This window comes from Lepidochelys kempii, chromosome 1, assembly GCF_965140285.1.
Source record: "Lepidochelys kempii isolate rLepKem1 chromosome 1, rLepKem1.hap1, whole genome shotgun sequence".
NCBI lineage: Eukaryota > Metazoa > Chordata > Testudines > Cheloniidae > Lepidochelys > Lepidochelys kempii.
The window spans coordinates 141,225,373-141,238,938 of record NC_136380.1 but is presented as its reverse complement, the minus strand read 5'-3'; the positions used below and the strand labels follow the sequence as shown (position 1 = coordinate 141,238,938).

The 13,566-nt window shown below is 37.7% G+C and overlaps 1 protein-coding gene across 6 annotated transcripts in view; it reads left to right on the top strand.

Annotated features, from left to right (window-relative positions):
- The window catches only part of MAP7D2 (MAP7 domain containing 2), a 124,602-nt gene that overhangs the window by 51,842 nt on the left and 59,194 nt on the right, over nucleotides 1–13,566 (top strand). The window lies entirely within an intron of this gene.

Here is a 13,566-nt window from a genome sequence, read left to right as displayed (position 1 = left end):
TAGAGGATTAAGTTACATCAAGGGAAGCTTGCAGTAGAGACTACTCTGTATTCATATGGCTTATGTTAAACAATCCACATGCACCTGGTGGATATACAGAAGAGAAAATAAAATCCCTGACATCCCTCTCTCCCAAAAAAGTTAAATACTTGAGTCACCACTGACTTAAGTCAATTTATAATTAGGATTGGCAGAATTTTTTTGTGGATAAATGCAAAGTATTGCACATTGGAAAACATAATCCCAACTATACATATAAAATGACTGAGTCTAGATGACCTGTTACCACTCAAGAAAGAGATCTTGGAGTAATTGTGGATAGTTCTCTGAAAACATCCGCTCAAAGCAGTCAAAAAAGCAAACAGAATGTTGGGAATCATTAAGAAAGGGATAGATAATAAGACAGAAAATATCATATTGCCTCTATATAAATCCATGGAACGCCCACATCTTGAATGTGTAGATGTGGTTGCCCCATTTCAAAAAATATATTTTGGAATTGGAAAAGGTATAGAATAGGGCAACAAAAATGATTAGGGTATGAAACAGCTTCCATATGAGGAGAGATTAATAAGACTGGGACTTTTCAGCTAGGAAAAGAGATGACTAAGGGGGGATATGATGTCTATAAAGTCATGACTGGTATGGAGAAAGTAAATAAGGAAGTGTTATTTACTCCTTCTCATAACCCAAGAACTAGGGGACACCAAATGAAAATAATAGGCAGCAGGTTTAAAACGAACAAAAGGAAGTATTTCTTCACACAATGCACAGTCATCCTCTTTGCTAGAGGATGTTGTGAAGGCTAGGATTGTAACAGGGTTCAAAAGAGAACTAGATAAGTTCATGGAGGATAGGTCCATCAATGGCTATTGGGCAGGGATGGAACACCATATTCTGAGTGTCCTTAGCCTCTGTTTGCCCGAGCTGGGAATGGGCGACAGGATGGATATTTTGATGATTACCTGGGATAGATGGGCCATTGGTCTGATCCAATATGGCTGTTCTTATGTTCCTATCACTGGTCACAGGTTCCCAAAGGGAGGAAATATATATGCCCGAAATCCAGCCAGATCTGCCGGGTGATAAGCAGTTGGCATACGTGGGGAATTCCACCCCAAGACAAGTTGAGCCACGAGGCCCATCACTTGAGGGGTGTTGTCAGACCAAAAAGGGGAACAGAGGTGCAGCTAACTCCATAACTGTGACAAGTATCTTGCTGAATTGGGCCAAAAGGAGGGGCAAGAACTTAGTTTCACATCTCACACAGGACTGTCAATATTGGCAACCAAGTTTTCAAAAATGAGTCAGGCCTCCAAATCATAAGATTACTTTAAAAATCATGAAACTATTTAAAAGTATATTTGGGATCCTTTTTATTTGCCTCTTGATTTTTGAGCTGTTAGGGTTCATATATTTAAGCTTTTCTCCAAAGCCATGAGGACTCAAAATTAAAACAAGCAAACAGAAAAGTAAGCTGCAGTTCTCATGTAATCACAAGACTTCAGGAGCTGGAGCTTTAAGAAAAGCACCAAAGATCACATGAGTTGACATCACTGCTGCTTTACTTGAAATTTTGATCCTGTCAGTTAAGAAAATGCATTCAACTGGGCAAAAGATCACTAATTGACAGTTAGTGTTGGTACTGTTTTTTAAAGGGGCGCCGCATAACTAGGTTCCCTTTGCCAGAAATAAACTGTGTAACAGAATGCATGTGCCAGCATGTGAGTTTTCAGAAAGGAGGGTCAAGGACTAGAAAAGCTATTAATTTTCCCATTTATGTAAAAATTCTCTCATAACCATCATCAGAGGAAGCGGTAATGTAATTTGACAAGCCATATTAAACTGCATTTTTCTTTCAGTATTGACTTTGCTCTTGAAAAATATCCTCCGTGTAACAGTTCAATTTGTGTCATGTGGAATAAGATGGAAGTTTAGGGTTTGTAACCGAGGGAAAATGGGTGTGTTTAGCCATGACCAGTTAATGAACTTTTAAACATTTAAAGGCAATAACGCCTTTGCCTGCACTGGGTGTTTAAGTGGTGTTTAATACACTTCTCTCAATCATGTTAATGCATTTTTAAAATACCACTCCTGGTTCCAGTTTAGACGATCCATAGGGCTTGTCTACACATTAACTAGACCAGGATGAACCAAACCGGTTTGAATTCACACCTTTAAGTATTTCCAGGTAAATCGGTGTGGATATTTTTATTTCGGATTACGTCCCTCTTAATCTGAAATAAGTGTCCACATACAGACTAACCCAGAAATAACTAAAACTGTGAATTACAATTGATTTATTTTATTCTGTTCCAGTTTGTGTGTATACAAACTTTACACTTTAAACTTAAACTTTAAGAAATCTGGTATATTTTTCCAGGATTTTTTTAAAGTGTGTGTGTGTGTACACATACAGAAATTATCACCTTGTGGTATCTCCAGAAAATGAAGAATTAAATGATTTTATAAGCTTTCTCTGTAAGGGATGATTCAACAATATCTAGCGTGAGTGTAGACTGCTTTTGCCACCAGAAGGAAATCATCCTACCTTTTCCTTTACTGTGATGGCAAAATTTTAAAACAGGCTCCAGGGTACTGAAATCTTAGACCATAGCTTGTCAATCTAGTGGTGGGAGGAAAACTCTCTATGTGGAGGAGAAATATTCAGATTAAGAGGCTGCCAGTACTTTAGAGGCATAATGCTAAGCCCTTGAGTACAAAGAAACCTGGTTCTCTAACCCCCTCCCCCCCCCCCCCCAAAAAAAAAAAAAAAAGACAGAAGATTTGATTTTGAGTAGCCCTCTGAATAAGTATAGGCCCTGGTCTGTTTGTTAAATTACAATATCAAAAGCAATTATGTCAGAAATAAACAAGTGTGGTTTGTGTTTTTTTACAGTAATTTAAACAATAAAGTGAAAAAGTATTCTGCACATCCAGTTGCAGATCATCACTGTGTCCACATGGGGGCTGCACAAGACTGCAGAATGCACTGGCTTTAGAGATTCTAGGAAGGCTGTTATTAGTTTCTTGGACTATAAGAGCAGCTGTGTGATCTCCTTGACCTTCCCTGCCTCCCAAATATTTTAGCTACATCCTAGGAGTATGTTGTAGTAAAGAAAATGGTAGAACAAGTGAAGAGGACTCTTCTTCCCCCTTCTCCTTCCCTCCTCAGAATGTGGATGCAAGGTGCTTGCACTGTGTTCAGCACTACGTGCTGGCAGAGCCAATTAATCCTGATGGCAAGCAGTTTTTAACATGTAGCTGTGGAGTTACAGTTTCCATCAGAATGCTCAAAACTTAGGAGTCAAAATAAATGGGGGACCAATCTTGGTTGGGACCTCTACATGCTACTGTAATACTAATAAACAACAATAAAATGTAATAGATGGTTTGATTTTATAAAACCTGACTGTTTTAAATCCAAATATATTTAGAGTATGTTTAATATGAAGAAATTAACTCTGTTATATAATAAAACTATGCTGCTGCTGTTTGTTTCAAATAATAATGAACATAAGTCCAGATTTAAAAATCTATTGATTGTCACTGCAGATACCAAGTCCCTGCTCTATTCAAGTGCATGTTCTAAGAGAGCTTTTGTTGAGACCCAGGCTGAAGTCAAGAGGTGGAGAAGCAAATCAGTGTGACTATAGCTACTCCACTATTCTGGACAAAGTAACTCTATTTACAGAATTATTTTTTTTAATGAAGTTGACCTTCTGAGAGACTTTTTCTTCATAGGCCATGGCACAAGGCAAACTAGAGCAGCCTAAACAGAAGGTCTCCTGGATACCTTCCTTCACATCCTTCAAACGTAATATTCTGTTTGTATTGTGGTAGGGACCAAAGGCTCTGATCAGGGTTGGGGTTCCTTTGTGCTAAGTACTGCTAAGTACTACACACAGCTTCCAATCTAAGGCCCCAGTTCTGCAGAGATTTACATACTTGATTAACTTATGTGGGGTGAGTAGCCCAACTGAAGTAATTGGAATGACGTACAGTCCATAAACTTAAGAAGGTGCATAAATCTTTGCAGGACCAGTGTCCAGTTCAAAACAAGTGCAATGTGTGAGTTTAACAGTCAATAAGAGGGTGTTTTAAAGTGGAGGAGGGACAAGAATAACAATAACACATGGTTCCATATAGACTCTGCTCTGCTTAATGGTTCTGAGTAATTGTTAACGTTTTTTTAAATTTTAAAATATATAAAAATCAGCAGTCCTGTATCCTAGCAATCCCTGCTGGCCTTTAGCTAAATTGGCGACTTATTTTAGAAAAGTAAAGCATTACTTAGAAGCAGTGATTATTCTAGTCCTCTGAAGCAATTGATTATTTTTTTTTCCCCTTCCTGAAAGATGTTGACTTGGGCTGGCCTCCGTTCATCTTGTTTTAAAAGATGGATGTGCCCCAAGAGACTGTTTGAGCACGTAGAAATCATGCACTTAACTTTTTTGGTATTTCATTTGCTTAGGGGGGAATATGAAGGTGCAACTTTCCTGAGTTGCAGGGAGCAATACATCTATTCTCAAAATACTGTCTGTGCACAACTGTCTTCTGGAAATAAATTCTTATTTCATTCAATGAGCTTTAGAGCCAAGTGGATTATAGACTTTAAGGCCAGAAGGGACCATCATGATCTAGTGTGACCTCCTGCACCTTGCAGACCACAGAACCTTACCCACCCACTCCTGTATTAGACCCATAACCTCTGGCTGAGTTGTTGAAGTCCTCAAATCATGATTTAAAGACTTCAAGTTACAGAGAATCCACTGTGTCTTCTAGTGCAAACTAGCAAGTGACCCATGTCCCACACTGCAAAGGAAAGCAAAAAATCTCACTGGGTCTCAGCCAATCTGACCTGACCCCAAATACTGTGATTAGTAAGACCTGAGCATGTGTGCGAAACTTTGCTGGGAAAGAGTTCTCTGTAGTAACTCAGATCCCTCCCCATCTAGTGTCCCATCTCCAGCAGTTGGAGATATTCCTAATAGCAATCATGGATGGGCCATATGCCGTTGTAGGCAACCTCATCATCCCCTCCGTAAACGTATCAAGCTCAATATTGAAACACATTAGATGTTTTGCTCCCACTTCTCCCCTTGGGAGTCTGTTCTAGTACTTCACTCCTCTGGTGGTTAGAAACATTCATCTAATTTCAAGACTAAACTGGCAGGTGGCCAATTTATATCCATTTGTTCTTGGACCAGTGTTGATCCTGAACTTAAATAACCCTTTCTCTCCCTGGTGTTCTATCCCTCTGATGTATTTATCGAAAGCAATCATATCTCCCTTTGCCTTCGTTTTGTTAGACTAAACAAGCCAAGCTCTTGTAAATCTCCTCTGATCATCCTAGGAGCCTTTCTCTGCACTTATTCCAGTTTGAATTCATCTTTCTTAAGCAATGGAGATCAGAATTGCACACAGTATTCCAAATGAGGTCTCACCGTGTCTTGTATAATGGTAATAACACTTCCCTATCTCTGTTGGAAATATCTCTCCTGATTTATCCTGGGATTGCATTAGCCTTTTTCAGTCATGTCATATTGATGGCTCATAGTCATCCTGTGATAGACCAGTACACGTAGGCTTTTCTCCTCCTCTGTCTCCTCCAATTGATAAGTCCCCAGCTTATAGCAAAAATTCTTGTCATTAGTACCTAAGTGTATGACCATACACTTTGCACTATTAAATTTCATCCCATTTCCATTAGTCCAGTTTTCCAGATCATCCATTTTGTATGATATTTTGTTCCTCCTCCATATTAACAATACCTCCCAACTTTGTGACATTTGCAGTTTTATTAGCACATGCCCACTCTTTGTGTCAAGGATAGTAATAAAAATGTTAAATAAGATTGGTCCCAAGATCTTCAGGAATTCCACTAGTCATCTTCCTCCAGCCTGACAGCCATCTTTCAGTATGACCCATTGTGGTCTCCCCTTTCCTTCTGTTGTCTGTGGAGTTCTTCTTAGTATTTTTATCTTCAGGAAAGCTCTTTCTTTCCTAAGGTTGCATGTCATAGCACCCTGAGAAACCAGGAACTATTGAAACCTAAGAAATTTATGGTCTTTTCTGTAATTTTTAAGGTGACAATTCTGAATTCCTTTCTCACAAGAAAACCTAATATTTGTCTTATTATATAGCTAAGCTTGTTGTCTTTTTTATGTTTGTAAGTAAATATTTTTACCAGTCTAGGAATAGTACTGAAGCATTAGTATAAAAGGTAATGCTGAAACTGTATGTTCGCATATTACTTGATTGTAGGAATGTTGTATAAAATTGCTAACTTTGAATTGTGAATTTAATATTAGATAATATAAGCATTTTTGCTCATTTTATTAATGCTTTGAAGTTATTTAGGACAAGGTTAGAATAGCCAGAATATTTTAATTATTGGGAATTAGGATTATGATTTTATAATGAACCTGGAAGTTGTTTAAAAGTAGAGTCAAATTTGGGGAAACCTTCATCTTTTCTCTTAAGAGAAAGATGAGATGAAACTCTCCTCAAATTAAAGTTAAGTGTAAGAAGAAAGAACATGAAAGCTTTAACTTCAAAATTAAGTAGAATTCTGGAAGATAATCACCAAGTTACCTCATCCTGTTGTTAAATGGTTCAAGAAGAAGTAGTGACAGAAAATTGAGCCAAAAGACTTTTCAAACAATTTTGTTGAATATATTTTAATTAACAGTGCTAAGAAAGAAATTAAAGAGGTCCAAAATAAAATGGTTTGAAACTGTTGAAGAGGTGAACTTTTCTAAAGCTTGGTTGCCATCTACTGGATTAATAGAAAACATGAAATGACATTTTGAGCTGTTCAGTTGATTAATTTATTACCTGCAATCAAATCTGAGTATGTCCCAAAATTTTAAACTGCCCAGTGGGATGATGTTAGAATGAGAGATTGATCCCTTTTCAGAATTGGGCCAACCCTTCCATACATCTGAATGGAAAGATATTGCATAAAAAGTTTTGCAAAATCCAAATTCATTGTTCTCTCCTCCTAAGAGAGTCCACTGATTCTCTTCATTGAGAGATCCAGTCTTTGTCCAAAGGTCCAGAGGTCCTGAATACAAAAGCATCCTGATCTCAACTCAGATGAGCGTATCCTATTTATGTAAGAAGTGTGCGGTGATTCTGCTCTCCCAAGAGATTAGTTTATTTTAATTGAAAGTCCTTTATGGATAAGAACCTGAGTTTTCGAACTTTAAAAGTCCAAAGTCCTAAATATAATTTGGACATACAATTTTAATCTCAAAATCTGGGAACATTGGTAAAGATTTCTAAATTAATTTACTTCCTTGCATATGTCTAAGATGTGTTAAATTGCAGAGATGGCGCCCTAAATTCTGGTTTAAATTAGAGGTAAGGGCTCTTCCCAAAACAAATGTGGGAGGGTTGTTTACCTTTAAATGCTCCTAACATTTAGAATCTCAACTCTCCAGGATAAGCATCCCTTTTATGGCCTATTCATAGCTAATAGAGTTCTGTTTAACACAACACAAGAGCCTTCTTTTGTGAATTTCCATGCAACTTGTTAAGAGATGGATTAACATTTCTTTTAGGATTAAACATAATTGGAGACCTTTGTGGGGTTACATTTTATTTCCAGTTAAATTCATGTATTGGCAAAGTATCAGAGCTTCAGTGTGGGAATTAAGCAGAGAAAGAGGGAGGGAAGGAGTAGACTGCCCTCTTAGATATTGGAATGTGGTGAGGTGTCAAAAGGGGACCATTTTATACTTAAGTTTGCTGATCACCAAACTCCTAGTGCATTGCAAATGCCCTGAAAATCTTTTTGGTAAAGAACATTTGGCCAATGGTTCAGGATGTCTCATATGTAAAGCTTAAGTAAATCTAACTTGAATTTAGAAAAAAAAAATCAGTACCATAACCTTATGTAAATATGTCATGCTATCAAAATTTTTGGACTTAAATGGATGTTGAAATATAGTCCCCACTACTTTGACTATCCATATTAACATAATCCTCTTTATGACAAATAAAATACTGTCATTCTTATATGTTTGGAACTAGAGCTGCCTGAAACTTTTCAATTCAAAATATTTTTTAATAAAAACATTTTTTTGGTCAAAAGAGTATTTTCTGTGGAAAATATTGATGAAATTTTTGGATTATTTATTTTGAAAAACAAAATTTCAGCCATTCATACAAAGTCTGGACTGGACAAAATTTTTAATTGGTTGAAAACCAAAAATGTTTCTGTTCTTGGGTTTTCAGTTCAATGAAAAACCTGAAAAAATTGTATAGGAAAAAGTTTGACTAACAGTTATTTTGTCAATAATTTTAATGGAAAATTTAGAAAAAAAAATGATCGTCTCTACTTGGCACATTGTTACTTAACACTTTCAAGATTTTTTGGCAATATACCAGAGTTTGAAAAACTATTTTCTTTTAGCTGACCTGGGACTATGGTCAGTGTTGTACCAAAATACAAAATTCACAGATACTTTCCTTATGACAGTCCCTAGTATGTGTTGTGGAATACCCCGTCTGTTTCCAAAGTATTGAATCTTGTGAATATACATTTGTATGTCATGGTTTCTTGGCACATCTTGTAAGATGCCGCGTATTATGGCGGGAGTCACCGCATGGCAAAGTTATGCATCAATCTACAAGTTTTTTTTTCTTAGATTGCAATACAGTTTTTAGTCTTTGAAGGAATGCTGTATTATTATTATTTTGTTATGCAGTACTACTTGGACAGAAGCTGTGGAAGAGAGCAGAGAGTTTGCCGTCTGCTTTATTCTCTATATTTGGAGACAATTCTTGAGGCAGAGTAACTTCCTGGAACTGGACTTTGATGTGTGAGCTGAGATTTCTGGAAGAGTGGATTGCTTGTGTGGGTAACTGCCTGTCTACCATGACTTGTGTATGTGTGTGTAAATAAAGCAAGTTATGCTTAGGATATGCACTGAGTCCACATCCCAGATTTTCTCTTACACTGGGAAGCCAATCTCCAAGGGCCCAGACATCTGCTGTCTCCAGACAGAGGGGCAGTACTTGTGTTAGAAATAGGATGCTGGTGTCCGAAGAAGTGGCAACATTATGTTAAGTTTAGAAACTTGCTCTACACTTCAGTTGACGTGGTTTAATTTCTACTTCTTGAGCAGCATTGCCCGAGAAATGGTAGTTTATCCTCCCAAAATTACAAAAAGCAGGCAGAGAATGTGTTCTGACATTCAGTTTTATCACACAATAATTTATGTTGAAAGGGACTAGATGGCTCTGGAGGTCATCAAACTGAATTGTAGCTGTGATTAAGATAAGTGTGCATGTGCTCCTGTGAATATTTATCTCAAATGAACGTAAACGTATTGAAAAAAGTCTTCAGTATTTGTTGATGTATTACTGCTGCAGGAATGCTGTCGTCTTAACCGATTTCTAGTGTCCTATTAGGACCCTTTTCTGCAGAAGTGGATCTGTCCTGGAATTTTATACAAGCCCTTCACCACTGCAGATCCCTTGTTGAGGGACCAGTGGCTTGGCAATAAACATCCTTTTGGATTGAAGCTTTGTATACAAGTTTCCAGTCCTGGAGTGCAGTTTTTCATGCTTAAAATTTTGCAAAACTATTGCTCTGCCATCTGCTGGTATTTCATTATGTGAAATAAATAGATGCCATTTTTTTAATGGGAAATTAATGGTGCTGTGATTCATAAACATGCACTTAGCTTATCTGATGCACATCATTTGCAGTCTGCTTTCTAGACTATTTAAATTTGTACTATTGATCATATTCTTAGTAAATTAACTGTAAACCTCCATGGCAACTACTACCTTTACACTGTATTCTTTATTCTATGCCCTTGCTCTGTATGCTTATTTTGACCTACAATAAAAGATCATTATCAAATAATCAGTTATTACACAAGAGAAATAGCTAGATCAGCTTTGGAAAAATGTATTTGCCTACTCAGTTGAGGCAGGAAACTTTTGACAGACAAATCAAATATTAATTACACACAAAAAAACCCCATGCTAAAATATTATTAGGGTTGCAAAGTCAGGCACTCAAAAATTAGGATGTGTCAGAATTAAGGTTGACTTCAACCTTAATTTGCCTTCTTTGTGCATATGCATTATGATAGTCTTTACATGATCCCATACTATTTTTTCCATAGGACCTCTGGCTTATTGAGAGCACAGGATAGATCTGCTCTAGGGATGAATCTGGGTTGTATAATGCAGCAGGCTGTTGTCCATAGGATCCCTGCCTCATTTATTGCCGAGGTTGGAATGTGTGTAGTGAATGAGGCAGGGGATTGCAGGAAGAAGAAAGGAGGATCTCATAGTTCAGGCCGTGGAATGCCACCCTGGAGAACTGGATTCTATCCCTGCCTCTGCCACAGAGTTACTGTGTGATGCATCGTGCTGGGCAAGTCACTGAAACCTGCAGTTTCACAGGTGACCATTGTGTGTTCTTCATTTTCTGGTTGTCCAACTTGAGATACTTAGCACTTCTGCAGTTCAGAGCCCAAGGACTCTCAGTTTCAACAGAGGCCAACAAGAACTCTACTCTGACTATATAAAGTGCTTTAAAATGCTAAGTACTCGGAACAATGAGGCCTCGTATAGAACACCCAAAATCAATATAGTTTTGACCTTAATCTTTGTGTCTTAGTTCCCCATTTGTAAAATACCACCTCCTCACTTCATAAGAGTATTTTAATAATAAATTAATGTTTGTACAGCACTTAGAAACTATAGTGATGAGCGCCCTGTAACTTTTGATTTATATGTTCCCAATTAGTAGCTTAAATAAATAAATAAAACCAATCTGAATCCTTTAAGGTTCGAGCTTCCAAGGCGGTTACAGATCATTTAATTTAGTGGAGGACCGTGAAAATGGCACAAAGAGTGTTAAAATTAAAGATTTTATTTAATATAAAGTAGTTAAGCAAACAGGCATTGCAATATAACCATACATTGCATTCATACTCACTTTCTAATATGAAATGGTACATTTAGCCGTGATCAGTTCCTTAATGGATATAATTCTTTCTCTACCTTGATGGTGGATGGCCATACCTAATCTAAAATTAGTGTGCTACCCTTTTATAATCAATTGTAATAATGCCCTTTAATTAATATTAAATCTACCTTTTACCATATTTATGTTTGCACTGCCATAATTAAATATTTTCTACTTATTTCTACATTGGCTATTTAACATTAAACATCATCTTAATTAACATCCACATAAATGCCATACCAATAACTATCAATATAGATAAGATTTTCCAAAACATTAACATTTTATGTAGAACACTTGTGAAAACCAGTTAGGACCAAAACATGTTTACAACATGACCTGGGGTTATGCCCTAATTTATCTGCAACTTGCTTCTGAATTGTCTCACTTCACTTTACTCAGATTTTACGAGGCCTCACTTGGCTATTGTCCAGCCTGTTTCTAGAAAATAGATTTTGGGGCCTACTAACATTTCAACACATTTCTATATAAATATGAGCAAGCATCATTTCCATAGGCCATGAGGATATTAATAATTTTGTCTTCAGAGCAGGTTTTGAACAGTGTGCAGTAGTTAAGGCCTGGGGCCACTCATTGAACAATTAGGGGAAAAGAAAATATTGAACAGCTGCTTAGCAAGTGAGCACCATCTATTCTGTGCATTGAGTGAGGCAGGAGTCCTGTGGAAAAAATAGTATGTTATAATGTAGTTAAATACCGTCTCATAATTCATATGCACACAAGTGCCAATTTAAGTTTGAAGAGGCAACCTTAATTCTGGCAATTCCTAACTTTTGAGCTCTGCAGCCTTAATAATGTTCTTTGAACATATTTTTTTGTGGGTAATTTCCTAATTTGATAAAAAAGCAAACTGAAAAAACGGAAATTCTATCATGTGACATCATACTGACATCCATATGGGTCATCAGCAAGGTTGGAAACTTTAGATCCACCCCATGGACCTCTGCTACTTGAGCGAATGGAGTAACTGATAGCAGTTACTTTATGTGGACCAGCACAGCAGGAGCATGAGACACTTTTTGCCAGAAGGTTTCAGAGATATTTGCTGATATGAGGGAACCACACTGGCACAACAGGGGGTCCAAATAAACTAATCACTAAATAAAGATACAACATCTAAGATCTAGCTACCTGTATACACTGCTGCTCTGGCAGGATTGTGGTGGCTTCTGAAAACCTAGAAGAAAGTGAAGGCCATTACCTTGGAATAAGAAGCAAATATGCGATGAGTCAATGTCTGAAGGCTACATAAGAACATGATTCAGAAGGAGCCTTTAAACAGCCTGTTTGATCAAAGGGCCCCGGGTTAATTGTTGGTGTATAAATGGAGACCATGTAGTTACCTCTCAGATGGATGACTTAAATTGTATTTTGTATTGTGTTTTGTGAAAGGTCTGTCTGTTAATTGACACCTACTAGGCGACAGCAGATTTACTGTGCTGACTGGGTCTGTGCATGGTCTATCCATAGACAGCCTCTAAAGCAGGGGTTCTCAAACTGGGAGTGGCGAGGGTATTACGGGGGGCAATTGCAAGCTGTCAGTCTCCACCCCAAACCCAGCTTTGGCTTCAGCATTTATAAAGGTGTTAAATATATAAAAAAAGTGTTTTTAATTTATAAGGGGGGGTCGCACTCAGAGGCTTCCTATGTGAAAGGGGTCACCAGTACAAAAGTTTGAGAACTACTGCTCTAAAGGGTGTGGCTTCTCACAGATGGAAAGTTCAGAAGCTAACTGAGAGGAAGATTGAAAGTGTGTTTCCTGCCTGCTGGGGTGGCAGGATGAGAGATGGGGAAATAAATTGTTTGTACCAGCTGCAGGAAGGGAGCAGTAATAATTACATATGGTTCTGTTGTATAAGTGTTATTCCAGGGATTTGGCATAGCTGTGCTTAACCCACGAATAAGGAAACCACAGGATCATGTAACAATTATACTAGAAGGCAGAAAAAGCTGTGTCTTTGGTGCCAGCTCCCTTTAATGTCCACAACACTACTAAAACAGTGAAGGTCTCACATACGATGGCCTGTCTTGTGGGGAATGACAATTTGTTGTGCCTTATTGTTATACTGAAATACCCCAACCCTAGCCAACAATTTGAGAACAAGCTTGTTAATGATATTGAATATATAGCAATAAAAACGTTTGGGTATTTTTAAAGTAAACTAAAAGTACACACACGAGAAGCTCCAAAAAGAGGATATGTTGCCCAAGGCAAGCAACAGCTGGGTTCATTGCCCGGTGTGCATCGCGCCAATGACCACAACGGGGTGGAGAAGCAGAGATTTATTTGAAGCTTCAAATAGGGCGCAGGGAGACTGAGCTGTCTCAAATCCTGCAGCAGCGCAGCAAATTCCAGTATACACTTTATACCTTTGCCTACTTCACTACACAAGTTTATGCAATCAATTACCTGTTGCCCCATACAATACCGTAGCCAATCGGCTAAAGCAGCCAGTTGTGTTTTTCCTCAGTAGCATTGCCTGAGCCTTGCCTTATTTGGTCCTATTCGTTACTGGTTTTTGCTAAACATTTCTGCCGTATCTATT